The sequence below is a fragment of the Trichomycterus rosablanca genome, chromosome 2 (assembly GCF_030014385.1).
Source record: "Trichomycterus rosablanca isolate fTriRos1 chromosome 2, fTriRos1.hap1, whole genome shotgun sequence".
Classification (NCBI taxonomy): Eukaryota; Metazoa; Chordata; class Actinopteri; order Siluriformes; family Trichomycteridae; genus Trichomycterus; species Trichomycterus rosablanca.
The window spans coordinates 53,157,002-53,169,299 of record NC_085989.1 but is presented as its reverse complement, the minus strand read 5'-3'; the positions used below and the strand labels follow the sequence as shown (position 1 = coordinate 53,169,299).

General features: G+C 40.4%; 2 pseudogenes; one reads left to right on the top strand and one right to left on the bottom strand.

Annotated features, from left to right (window-relative positions):
• Positions 1 to 12,298, top strand: part of LOC134334891 (uncharacterized) — a 759,100-nt pseudogene that overhangs the window by 244,317 nt on the left and 502,485 nt on the right.
• Positions 1 to 12,298, bottom strand: part of LOC134300421 (uncharacterized) — a 331,197-nt pseudogene that overhangs the window by 58,414 nt on the left and 260,485 nt on the right.

The following is a 12,298-nucleotide window of genomic DNA, read 5'->3' as shown; positions in this document are numbered from 1 at the left end:
TATTAACAGGAGAGGGGGGGTCTCTTCTGTGTAATGCAAACATGACAAGTGGATATAAATCTCACAATATTTGTTTTGAATTAAAATATAGTAGAAAAAAACATGTTGATACAACATTTAAAACATTTAGGGATGTGTAAAGTGTCATTTTAGTCCCATAAAACGTTTTCAAACTGAATAACCATTGTATTGAACGGCCCTTTAAACTGAAATAAAGGAACCAATTCGCGCTGCTGGGAGTCATGATATAATATTTAAAAGGAACCGAGACAAAAGATCCGACTCCCCATCCCAGAATTCACTGCAGCAGTTTCCCAGACGTGATGTTTTTTACTCAGTAACAGATGTGATTTAAAATGTAGTGAATTACAATTCTTAATACAAAACATACTGAAGTGAAAGTAAAATTACATGCTGTAAAATCTACTTTTAAAAGTGCACAAAAAAACTACTCAATTACAGTAACACGAGTAAATGTAAATCGTTACTTTCCACCTCTGAAAAACTGTTCTCTTCAAATGAGCTCATGTCAGTAACAGTATCATATAAAAAAAAAAAGTCTTCTTAGATAAGATATAAGATATACTTTATTTGTAACATATACATTTACATATACAGTACAATGAAATTCTTTTCTTCGCATATCCCAGCTTGTTTGGAAGCTGGGGTCAGAACACAGAGTCAGCCATCGTACGGCGGCCCTGGAGCAGACAGGGTTAAGGGTCTTGCTCAAGGACCCAACAGTGGCTGCATAGCAGAGCCTGGATTTAAACCCCCAATCTTCCGGTTGATAGCCCAAAGCTCTACCCACTAGGCTACCACTGTCCCAAGAGGCTCTTCAAGAGGCTCATGTGTTTTAACAGTAAAAAAAAAACCCATAAAATCTCCTATTCTTAACCACAACCACAACAATGTTTATACAACATAAACCTATTACAATAATATCACACACAGCTGGGACGGGGGCCACACACACACACACACACACACACAGGGGCCAGCTCTGTGGACATAAAAAAAGCACACACACATAGCACACACATATAGCACACACACACACACACACACACACACACACACACACACACACACACACACACACACACACACACACACACAGGGGCCAGCTCTGTGGACATAAAAAAGCACACACACATAGCACACACACACACACACACACACAGGGGCCAGCTCTGTGGACATAAAAAAGCACACACACATAGCACACACACACACACACACACACACACACACACACAGGGGCCAGCTCTGTGGACATAAAAAAAGCACACACACATAGCACACACACACACACACACACACACACACACACACACACAGGGGCCAGCTCTGTGGACATAAAAAAGCACACACACATAGCACACACACACACACACACACACACAGGGGCCAGCTCTGTGGACATAAAAAAGCACACACACATAGCACACACACACACACACACACACTCAACTCAAACTCAAACGAAGCTTTATTGGCATGACAAATAAGGACATTCGTATTGCCAAAGCAAGTTACAGGGAAATATAAACAATAAAAATAAGAAAGAACAAAAATATACAGAACAGTTACATGTGCAAAAAATATAGAATAGAATAAAATATTAATAAAAACAGTGCAAAATAATAACAATAAAAAGTATAATATTTACAATAATGAGGTAGTAAAACAATCAGTTTGTGCGTGTGTGTGTATGTGTGCTTGTGTGTGCGTGTGTGTGTGTGTGTGTGTGTGTGTGTGTGTATGGGACATGGTCACCCACTGTCCCTCACCTGGTGGCAGGTGTGTGTATAGAGTGCTGCTAGTGTGCAGCTCTCTCTGTGCTCCCCCAGTAGGTGGGGCAGTTTGTCGAGGTCTGGGAGGGAGGTGAAGTTGGGGATGATGTTATTAAATTTAGGGAAGAATTGGGAGCGGACGTGGTGGTACTTGGTACACCGGGTGAGGAAGTGCAGCTCCGTCTCTACTGTACTGAGAGTGCAGTGCTGACACAACCTCTCCTCCCGGGGCAGCCAGGACCGGGTGTGTCGCCCCGTCTCCACGGCCAGGTCGTGTGCGCTCAGTCTGTACCTCGTCAGGGTGTTTCTTAATTTATGGTCGGATACTGTGCTCAGATAGTCTGCTGTACTGTAGTGTCTGTTTAGGGTCAAATAGCACTGCATTTTACTTTGAGTTTTAGTTTCAGTTTCCCAATAATTCAGATATTTAGTTCTGTGTTTTTGTGTAATTTGGTTTATTTTAATTGGGTTTGCAGATTTCTTCTGTTCCTGAGTCTTTATTGTGTTAGTGTGTGTTAGTGGTGTGGCGGCGTGTGTTAGTAATGTGTTTGTGTGTGTTATTAGGGTGTCTGTGTGTGTTAGTGGTGTATGGGTGCAGTGACTCAGGATCAGTTGGATTAGGGGACTGGTATGTTTGCTCAGCTCTTGGTGTTTCAGGGCTTTATAATGATAAGTTTGGGGGTCGCTCTCATTTAGATGTTTCCAGAAGTTGATTGCTCTTCTCTGTATGTTTATAATTAGTGGAAATCGGCCTAATTCTGCCCTGCACGCATTGTTCGTGGTGTGTCTGTGCACCTTTAGGATGCTTTTACAGAACTCTGTGTGCAGGGTCTCTAATGGATGTTTGTCCCAATTATGGAATTGATGGTGTGTAAGCGAACCCCAAACTTCACTGCCATATAGAGCAATCGGTTCAATTATTGATTCAAAAATTTTAAGCCAGATTCGAACTGGAATTTCCACGAATGTTTGACGTTTTATGGCGTAGAAGGCCCTGCGAGCTTTTTCTCTCAGTTCATTTACTGCCGGGTTAAAGTTTCCTGTGGAACTGATGTTCAGTCCGAGGTAAGTATAATCTTTAGTGTGCTCAATTTCATGGTGTCCTAATTTATATGTGTGTTTGGTTCCCTGAGATCTGGCTCTTTTCTGGAAGGTCATAATTTTGGTCTTTTTGAGGTTGACTGTCAGGGCCCAGGTCTGACAGTACTGCTGCAGCAGGTCCAGTTTGTGCTGGAGACCCTGGGCGCTGGGGGACAGCAGGACCAGATCATCTGCATATAGCAGGAGTTTAATCTCTGAGTCGTGTAGAGTGAGACCGGGCGTGGCTGAGTGCTCTAACATGGAGGCCAATTCATTAATATAGATGTTAAATAGAGTTGGACTTAAACAGCAGCCCTGTCTCACTCCACGCTCCTGAGAGACGGGATGTGTTCTCTTACTGCCGATTCTTATTCCACACTGGTTTTCTGTGTACATGGATTTAATAAGATCGTATGTTTTACCCCCTACACCACTCTCTAACATTTTATAAAACAATCCTTCGTGCCAAATGGAATCAAAAGTTTTTTTAAATCAATAAAACATGCAAATATTTTAGAGTTATTTTGAACTACATATTTTTCGATCAGGGTGTGTAGGGTGTAAATATGATCGGTAGTGCGGTAATTTGGTAGGAAACCAATCTGACTTTTACTCAGGACGTTGTGTTCGGTAAGGAAGTGTAATAATCGTGAGTTAATTATACTACAGAATAACTTCCCCAGGTTACTGCTCACACAGATGCCCCGGTAATTATTAGGGTGGAATTTATCTCCACTTTTGTAGATGGGTGTTATGAGACCTTGATTCCAGATTTCAGGGAAGGAACCGACACTCAGAAACAGGTTAAAGACTTTTAACATCGCCAGGTGAAATTTGGAGCTGCCGTGTTTGATCATTTCATTCAGGATCCTGTCAGGTCCTGATGATTTCTTTGTTTTTAGTTTTTTAATGTTGTCTTTAAGTTCCTGCTCAGTAATAAGAGAGTCTAGAGGATTCTGGTGGTTTTTAACAGCCCGTTCCAGTTCCTCTAACTTACTAATAATTTGAATTTGTTCAGGATTTGAATCTAATTCTATATTTTTAAAGAGTGATTGGAAATGGGTTGTCCAGATATCCCCATCCTGAATGGCCAATTCTTCCTGTTCTCTATGTTTTAATTTGTTCCAATTGTCCCAGAATTGATGTGTGTTGATTGATTGTTCAATAATTGTTAGTTGTTTTTGGGTGTACTGAGCTTTTTTGGTTCTGAGTGTACGTTTATATTGTTTGAGGGTTTCACAGTAAAGAAGTCGTGTGTTACTGTTGTTTGGGTCTCTGTGTTTTTGGTTTGATATTTTACGGAGTTCTGTTCTTAACATTTGACAGTCTTTGTCGAACCAGCTGTCATCTTTTGTAGATTTAGGTTTTGATTTAGATTTAATTTTTAATTGAGCTTTATTTGCTGTATTTTTAAAGATCTGATTAATATTTTTAACTGCCTGATTTACTCCTTCTTTACTGTGAATGTACGCAGTGTCCAGAAAGTTGTCTAAGCTAATTTGGATTTCTGTGCTGCTAATTGCTTTCTGGAACTCTTCTGCGCTGTTCTCGGCCCATCTGTAAGATCTGGGGATGTTGTACAGCTTACTGGGCCGTGTGTGTGTGGTGGGGTTAGTTTCTGTCTTTTTGATGAACACAGTAATTTGGCTGTGATCAGACAGAGGGGTTAGAGGTTTAACAGTAAATGCACTGAGAGAGAAAGGGTCTAAATCTGTTATTGCATAATCTACTGTACTATTACCAAGAGGTGAGCAGAACGTGTACCTTCCTAATGAGTCCCCTCGAGTTCTACCGTTGACGATGTACAGACTTAAAGTTCGACAGAGCTGCAGGAGGTCTTTACCATTTTTGTTAGTAACATGATCATAATTGTTTCTGTGGTTTAGGGTGGAATTGGTATTATGAATTTGGTTGTTATTGATGAATCTGTTTCCCTGTTCATTTATAATATCAGGTTGGGTTCCTGTTCTGGCGTTCAGGTCTCCACAGACGAGCACGTTTCCCTGGGCTTGGAAATGGCATGTCTCTCTCTCCAGCTCTGAGAACATGTCTTCAGAGTAGTATGGAGATTCTGACGGAGGGATATAGATGGCACAGAGAAACAGATCCTTCTGTGATGATAGTATAGTTTTGTTTATTTTCAGCCAAATGTGGAATTTTCCAATTTTCATGGTGTTTATTAGCGTGTGTAGGTGTGATTTGTAACAGATTATCAGACCTCCTGAATCTCTGCACACACACACACAGGGGCCAGCTCTGTGGACATAAAAAAGCACACACACATAGCACACACACACACACACACACACACACACACACACACACAGGGGCCAGCTCTGTGGACATAAAAAAGCACACACACATAGCACACACACACACACACACACACACACACACACACACACACAGGGGCCAGCTCTGTGGACATAAAAAAGCACACACACATAGCACACACACACACACACACACACACACACACAGGGGCCAGCTCTGTGGACATAAAAAAAGCACACACACATAGCACACACACACACACACATAGCCCACACACATAGCACACACACACACGCACATAGCACACACACACACACACATAGCACACACACACACACACACACACACACACACATAGCACACACACACACACAGGGGCCAGCTCTGTGGACATAAAAAGCACACACACATAGCACACACACACACACAGGGGCCAGCTCTGTGGACATAAAAAAAGCACACACACATAGCACACACACACACACACACACACACACACATAGCACACACACACACACACACACATAGCACACACACACACACACATAGCACACACACACACACACATAGCACACACACACACACACATAGCACACACACACACACACACACACAGGGGCCAGCTCTGTGGACATAAAAAAAAGCACACACACATAGCACACACACACACACATAGCACACACACACACACATAGCACACACACATAGCACACACACACACATAGCACACACACACACACACACACACACACATAGCACACACACACACACACACACACACACACAGGGGCCAGCTCTGTGGACATAAAAAAGCACACACACATAGCACACACACACACACATAGCACACACACACACAGGGGCCAGCTCTGTGGACATAAAAAAGCACACACACACAGCACACACTACACCTCTGTGTTTTCTCGTGTAAAGGGGAGCTTTTCTTATGGGAGAGGACAGCTCTCTCTCACACACATTTCCTAAATATCAGTCCAAATACATAAACAGTACTCGATCCTAAAAGTCGACTTATTTATATTTTCCTATAGCATGCTTCTTCCATTACTCTCATCTCATCTTTAACTGTTATTCCCTCTTTTTCTTAATCCCTATTTCTCTTTTTCTCATTTCCCTTTATTTTCTTAATTCCTGTTAATCTTTTCCGTTTATTACCTCATTATATCTCTTCACTTTTTTTTCTCTTATGTACTTTATTTTCTTTATCTTCTCGTTTCTTTTCACTGTAATCTTCTTTGAAGTTTGTGATTCCAAATTCTTGGTGTTTCTTAAATAGCGATAATGTGAAGATGAATAAATAAAGTCTCCATTTACACTGTCTTAATTGCATATAAAAAGTTTATTACAATATAAGAACAGCATCAAATCAGGCACCCAGGTTTGCCTGGAGAGTAAGTTCAGCCAATATGACTTCTCTGCAATATCAGCATTAACTCTCTGCTTATATACACCAGTTGTTTTCGTACAAGCACATCTGTTCTATGTAAAAAAAGATCTCTGGAACTCAGAGAGAAAGCCAGAGAGGGGCCCAGCTAGCAACCCATTTCCTGAGAAGAGGCCCTAAAATGGATTACATATGTGAATATACCTCAAGAGCAAATCCATGCACGTCACATATACAAACACACGAGTCAGAACAACAGAGGACGCGCTGTTACATTATTATTACTGTTTCAACACTTATTTACACTCTCTATATATGAAGTAAATACGTGCATGTCAGCGCTTGTTTGTTTATTTCCATTTTTCAATATTGGTTTTTGAAATGAATAACGACTCGTTTTCTTGTTTTTAAACTTTGGGATTTGAAGTGAAAAACGAATGAAGGTACGGAGCTGGAACATTTTGTCTGGACTTGTTTTTGCCGTTCTCTACAGAATACATTATTCTGCTGCTCATCTGACACTTCTCCACCATCTCAAAATAACTGAGACATTATTATTATTTTTACTATTTTTACTATTTTACATTTTTACTTACAGAAATGTGTTCTGAGGGCAGAAAGAATTGGCGGTGGGGAGGGGCGAGTTGTGTTCAGTGGGGGAGAGAGGTGGGGTAAGGTGAACATGTGCAGAGACAAACTGGGAGAAAAGAAAGACGAACTGTCAGATCTAATTGGAACGCAACGTAGTCTATATCGATATAAATGATATTGTCTTATCTTATATTGCATATGAAAATATATCGATATTTTATAAAATCTCGATATATCACCTACTATACACCACTGCAAATAAGTGAGGAGAATTCCTGATCTGCCCACCGTTGGTGCATCAGGGGCAATAAGTAATAATAATAAGAATAACATAAATAAAAATAAGACGTAATAATGAGTAATACAATTATGCAAGAGTCTGCAGAAGAAAGAGAAAATACAAAGCAGTGTAACGTGTAAAGAACATGTAGCATGATTCATAAACGGTTTCCATCTATGAACAAAACTGTTTCATTGACGTCTTTATAAACCATTTCAGAAATAACCATAACAGCAGGAATCACAAGAGGAAGAACAGAGTCTTTGATAAGAGACTGTAGCATGTGCAGAACTTTAGGTAGAAAACACCACAAAACAATTAGAACAAAGCAGACAGGGAGGAGAATAGTTCTCAGCCACCGGCGCTTCCACCACACAGGTGCTAAACCAGGTAAAAACAAGAGTTCCATCATGGTGGAGATGTTGGTATAGTTATCAGGTATGTGAAAACCAGGAGGATTTAATAAAATATTACTGATTCTTTCCAGTGTGAATGCGCTGGTGTTTTTTGAGATCACTCTGTTGATTAAAACTCTTCTCACACTGTGAGCACTGATACGGTTTCTCTCCAGTGTGAATGCGCTGGTGTCTTTTGAGATGACTTTGATCATAAAAATTCGTCCCACACTGTGAGCACTGATACGGTTTCTCTCCAGTGTGAATGCGCTGGTGTAGTTTGAGATTACTCTGTCGATTAAAACTCTTCCCACACTGTGAGCACATATACGGTTTCTCTCCAGTGTGAATGCGCTGGTGTATATTAAGAGAACTCTGTAGATTAAAACTCTTCTCACACTGTGAGCACTGATACGGTTTCACTCCAGTGTGAATGCGCTGGTGTTTTTTGAGATCACCCTGATTATTAAAACTCTTCTCACACTGTGAGCACTGATATGGTTTTTCTCCAGTGTGAATGCGCTGGTGTACTTTAAGATTGCTCTGATGAGTAAAACTGTTCCCACACTGTAAGCACTGATACGGTTTCTCTCCAGTGTGAATGCGCTGGTGACTTTTTAAATGACTCTGTCGATAAAAACTCTGCCCACACTGTGAGCACTGATAGGGTTTCTCTCCACTATGAATGCGCTGGTGTTTGTTGAGATCACTCTGTGCATTAAAACTCTTCCCACACTGTGAGCACTTATATGGTTTTTCTCCAGTGTGAATGCACTGGTGTGTTTTGAGATGACCCTGTTTATTAAAACTCTTTCCACACTGTGAGCACTGATATGGTTTCTCTCCAGTGTGAATGCGCTGGTGTTTGTTGAGATCACTCTGTGCATTAAAACTCTTCTCACACTGTGAGCACTGATACGGTTTTTGTCCTGTGTGAATGCGCTGGTGTATTTTGAGAACACTCTGTTGACTAAAGCTTTTCCCACACTGTGAGCACTGATACGGTTTCTCTCCAGTGTGAATGTGCTGGTGTTTGTTGAGATCACTCTGTGCATAAAAACTCCTCCCACACTCTGAGCACTGATACGGTTTCTCTCCAGTGTGAATGCGCTGGTGTATTTTGAGAACACCCTGTTGATTAAAACTCTGCCCACACTGTGAGCACTGATATGGTTTCTCTCCAGTGTGAATGCGCTGGTGTACTTTGAGATCACCCTGATGATTAAAACTCTTTCCACACTGTGAGCACTGATACGGTTTCTCTCCAGTGTGAATGCGCTGGTGTATTTTAAGAGCACTCTGAGAACTAAAGCACTTCTTACACTGTAAGCACTGATACGGTTTCTCTCCAGTGTGAATGCGCTGGTGTATTTTAAGAGCACTGGGAGAACTAAAGCTCTTCCCACACTGTGAGCACTGATACGGTTTCTCTCCAGTGTGAATGCGCTGGTGTGTATTGAGATGACTCTGTTGATTAAAACTCTTCCCACAGTGTGAGCACTGATAGGGTTTCTCTCCAGTGTGAATGCGCTGGTGTATTTTGAGATGACTCTGTTGATTAAAACTCTTCCCACACTGTGAGCACTGATACGGTTTCTCTCCAGTGTGAATGCGCTGGTGCATTTGAAGAGCACCTACAGAACTAAAGCTCTTCCCACACTGTGAGCACTGATCTGGTTTATCTCCAGTGTGAATGTGCTGGTGTTTTTTAAGAGCACTGGGAGAACTAAAACTCTTTTCACAATGTGAGCACTGATACGGTTTCTCTCCAGTGTGAATGCGCTGGTGCATTTTAAGAGCACTGGAAGAACTAAAGCTCTTCCCACACTGTGAGCAGACGTTCCTTCTGTTCTGTTCTCTGGTGAGAGGGCTGTTAATGCTGACAGCACCAGAGGACGTCTGCTGATCACTGGAGCTTCTGGTGGGCGTCAGATCCTCATGTTCAGTCTTAATCTTCACCAGGGTCTCATATTTGACACTGTGGGGGGTCTTGATGTGTTTGTGGAGATGATTTTGGGTTGTACAGGAACGTGGACTCGAGGAGCAGCAGAAATCCTTGTTCAATCCTGAAGAAGAGAAACACAAGCTGCTCTTGTAACACCATCAATTACAAACATCACAATAAACACAGAGCAGATCAAATGATTTTCAAAGCTAAAAGTGAAGAGGAGCAAAGACACGGTACTGAGTGAGTATAGAGTGAGATAAAGAGTAAATAACCTCAGCACTTTTACTTTCAATATAGCAACAGAACATATTCACTCTTTTACACGCCTCAGTTATTTACTGGATTATATTATTAATATTATAAATATCATTATTATTATTATCATTACTGATGATAGAAACATTCTGACAGATGAACCAATAATAAATAAAACATGTTTCATTGCTCAAGATTTGAAACATTCTTACTGAGATCATCTTCATCTTCAGGTTCCTCCTTCTTCTGAGGCAGGACACCTCCAAGTGATTGGTACAATGAGGAGAGGTGTCTATCAGAGGTGATGAGTTCCAGAGGGATTAATGATACTTCACCTGAAATGACATCAACATGTGAAGAAAGATCAACAACTGGGACTAGTGTAGGGAGGCGTGTTGTTGTTGTTGTTGTTTTAATGATATAATAAATCTTAGTTCCATTAAAAACTTGAGTCCAGACTGGAGTGAAGCAGCACTTCTCCACAGGACAGAACCATACAGGACAGATTCTGATCCACTATCCACTAATTACTGACCCCAGTACTGACCATCCTGTTCTGTACCACACTGTCTGGTGGAAAAGTGCTAAATTGTTCCATATGTACTTACAGCAGAAATCTTCATCTTCAGATCCTTCATCTTTTATATCCATGTGGGCGATGTGTCCCACTTCTGCTGACTGCATTATTAAAGATCTAACATAAAGACACACACACATGTATGAATGGATGGATAGATGGATGGATAGACAGACAGAGCAGCACATATTTACACATTTCAACAGCTCACAAAGTATTTACATATAATTGCTGTCTGTTTTATTTATGGATTTGAAAATGTGTTGAAAAATAGACACAGAAACTGTACAGACACTGTAACAGTCAGTAGAATGTTCTATAAACATTACATGACCTTAATAAATATTCTGTTAAATGTGTAACGTTATATAAACGTTCTTTTAACAACATTTTAAAGGAGTATGTGTGTGATATTCTTTAGATGCATATTAGGAAACATTATTCAGTGGGGAAAAAATTTATTTGATCCCCTGCTGATTTTGTAAGTTTACTCCCTTACAAAGACTTGAACAGCCTATAACTTTTATGGAAGGTTCATTTTAACAGAGAGAGACAGAATATCAAAAAAAAAATCCAGAAAAAAAACATTAAATAAAGGTTTATATTATATTATTATAATTATTATAATTGGGGCTGTCGTTTAACACGTTAATTAACGCGCTTAATGTGTTATAATTTTAATCGCGATTAAAAAAAATTAATCAAGTTAAAATTTTTAATCTAACTATTTTTATTTGACTATTTTATTTTGCCACGTAAATATGTGTCTCTGTGGTGATGAACTGTATTTCAGATGAATAAGGATGTAAAGCGCATGAACTGTACACAGAACACCAGGGGCGTCGTAGTGGGGTGAAAAGTGTGACTGAATTAGCAGGGCCCCAAGTCGGGGGAGGGCCCTTGAGGAGTCTAGAAGGAGTCTGGACTGGGTTGAGGGGGGCCCATGGGCACTGCTTGTGCATAGGGCCCAGAATTTGGTGCTATGCCCCTGCAGAACACACTGGACTGTATAAAGTAGGATGTATAAAGTCCGGGGGGTTCTGGTTCTGTCTACACCGGATCTGGTTTTAAACGGCCCGCATCTTCTGTTTTTAAACTGCATTACTTGTGACCCGCCAGCGCAGTCAAACAGAAAAAAAAATAAATTATTAAATTATCGTCGCTGTCCGATGAAAAACTAATTTTAGCAGTTTTCACAATTTTTACGTGTTGATGAAAAGATGAATGAGATCACGCAATCTTTGTAACGAGTATTTCCATTGGCTGCTAGAGCTGTTCATCAAAACCGCGTAGCTCCGCCTCCTTCCCTCAGGTACTGTGTGAGACAGAAGTGAACCTGTGTGATGTTTCATCTCTACACTGTATTCAGGTTATTCTATCACATGCCTATAAACATGATTTATATTTGTGATGTTTCATCTCTACAATTTATTCAGGTTATTCTATCACATGGCTATAAACATGATTTATATTTGTGATCTTTTATCTCTACACTTTATTCAGGTTATTCTATCACATGGTTATAAACATGATTTATACACTGCTCACAAAAATCAGGGGATATTTCAAAATGAATATGAAGCGATACATTTTTTATTAAACAAGAACGTCAGAAAAGCAAACGACAAGTCAAAGAAAGTTGTTCGATTATCAAACTCAATTATCGTGATTAAGTAGCAAGTGACATATTGGTGGTAGTG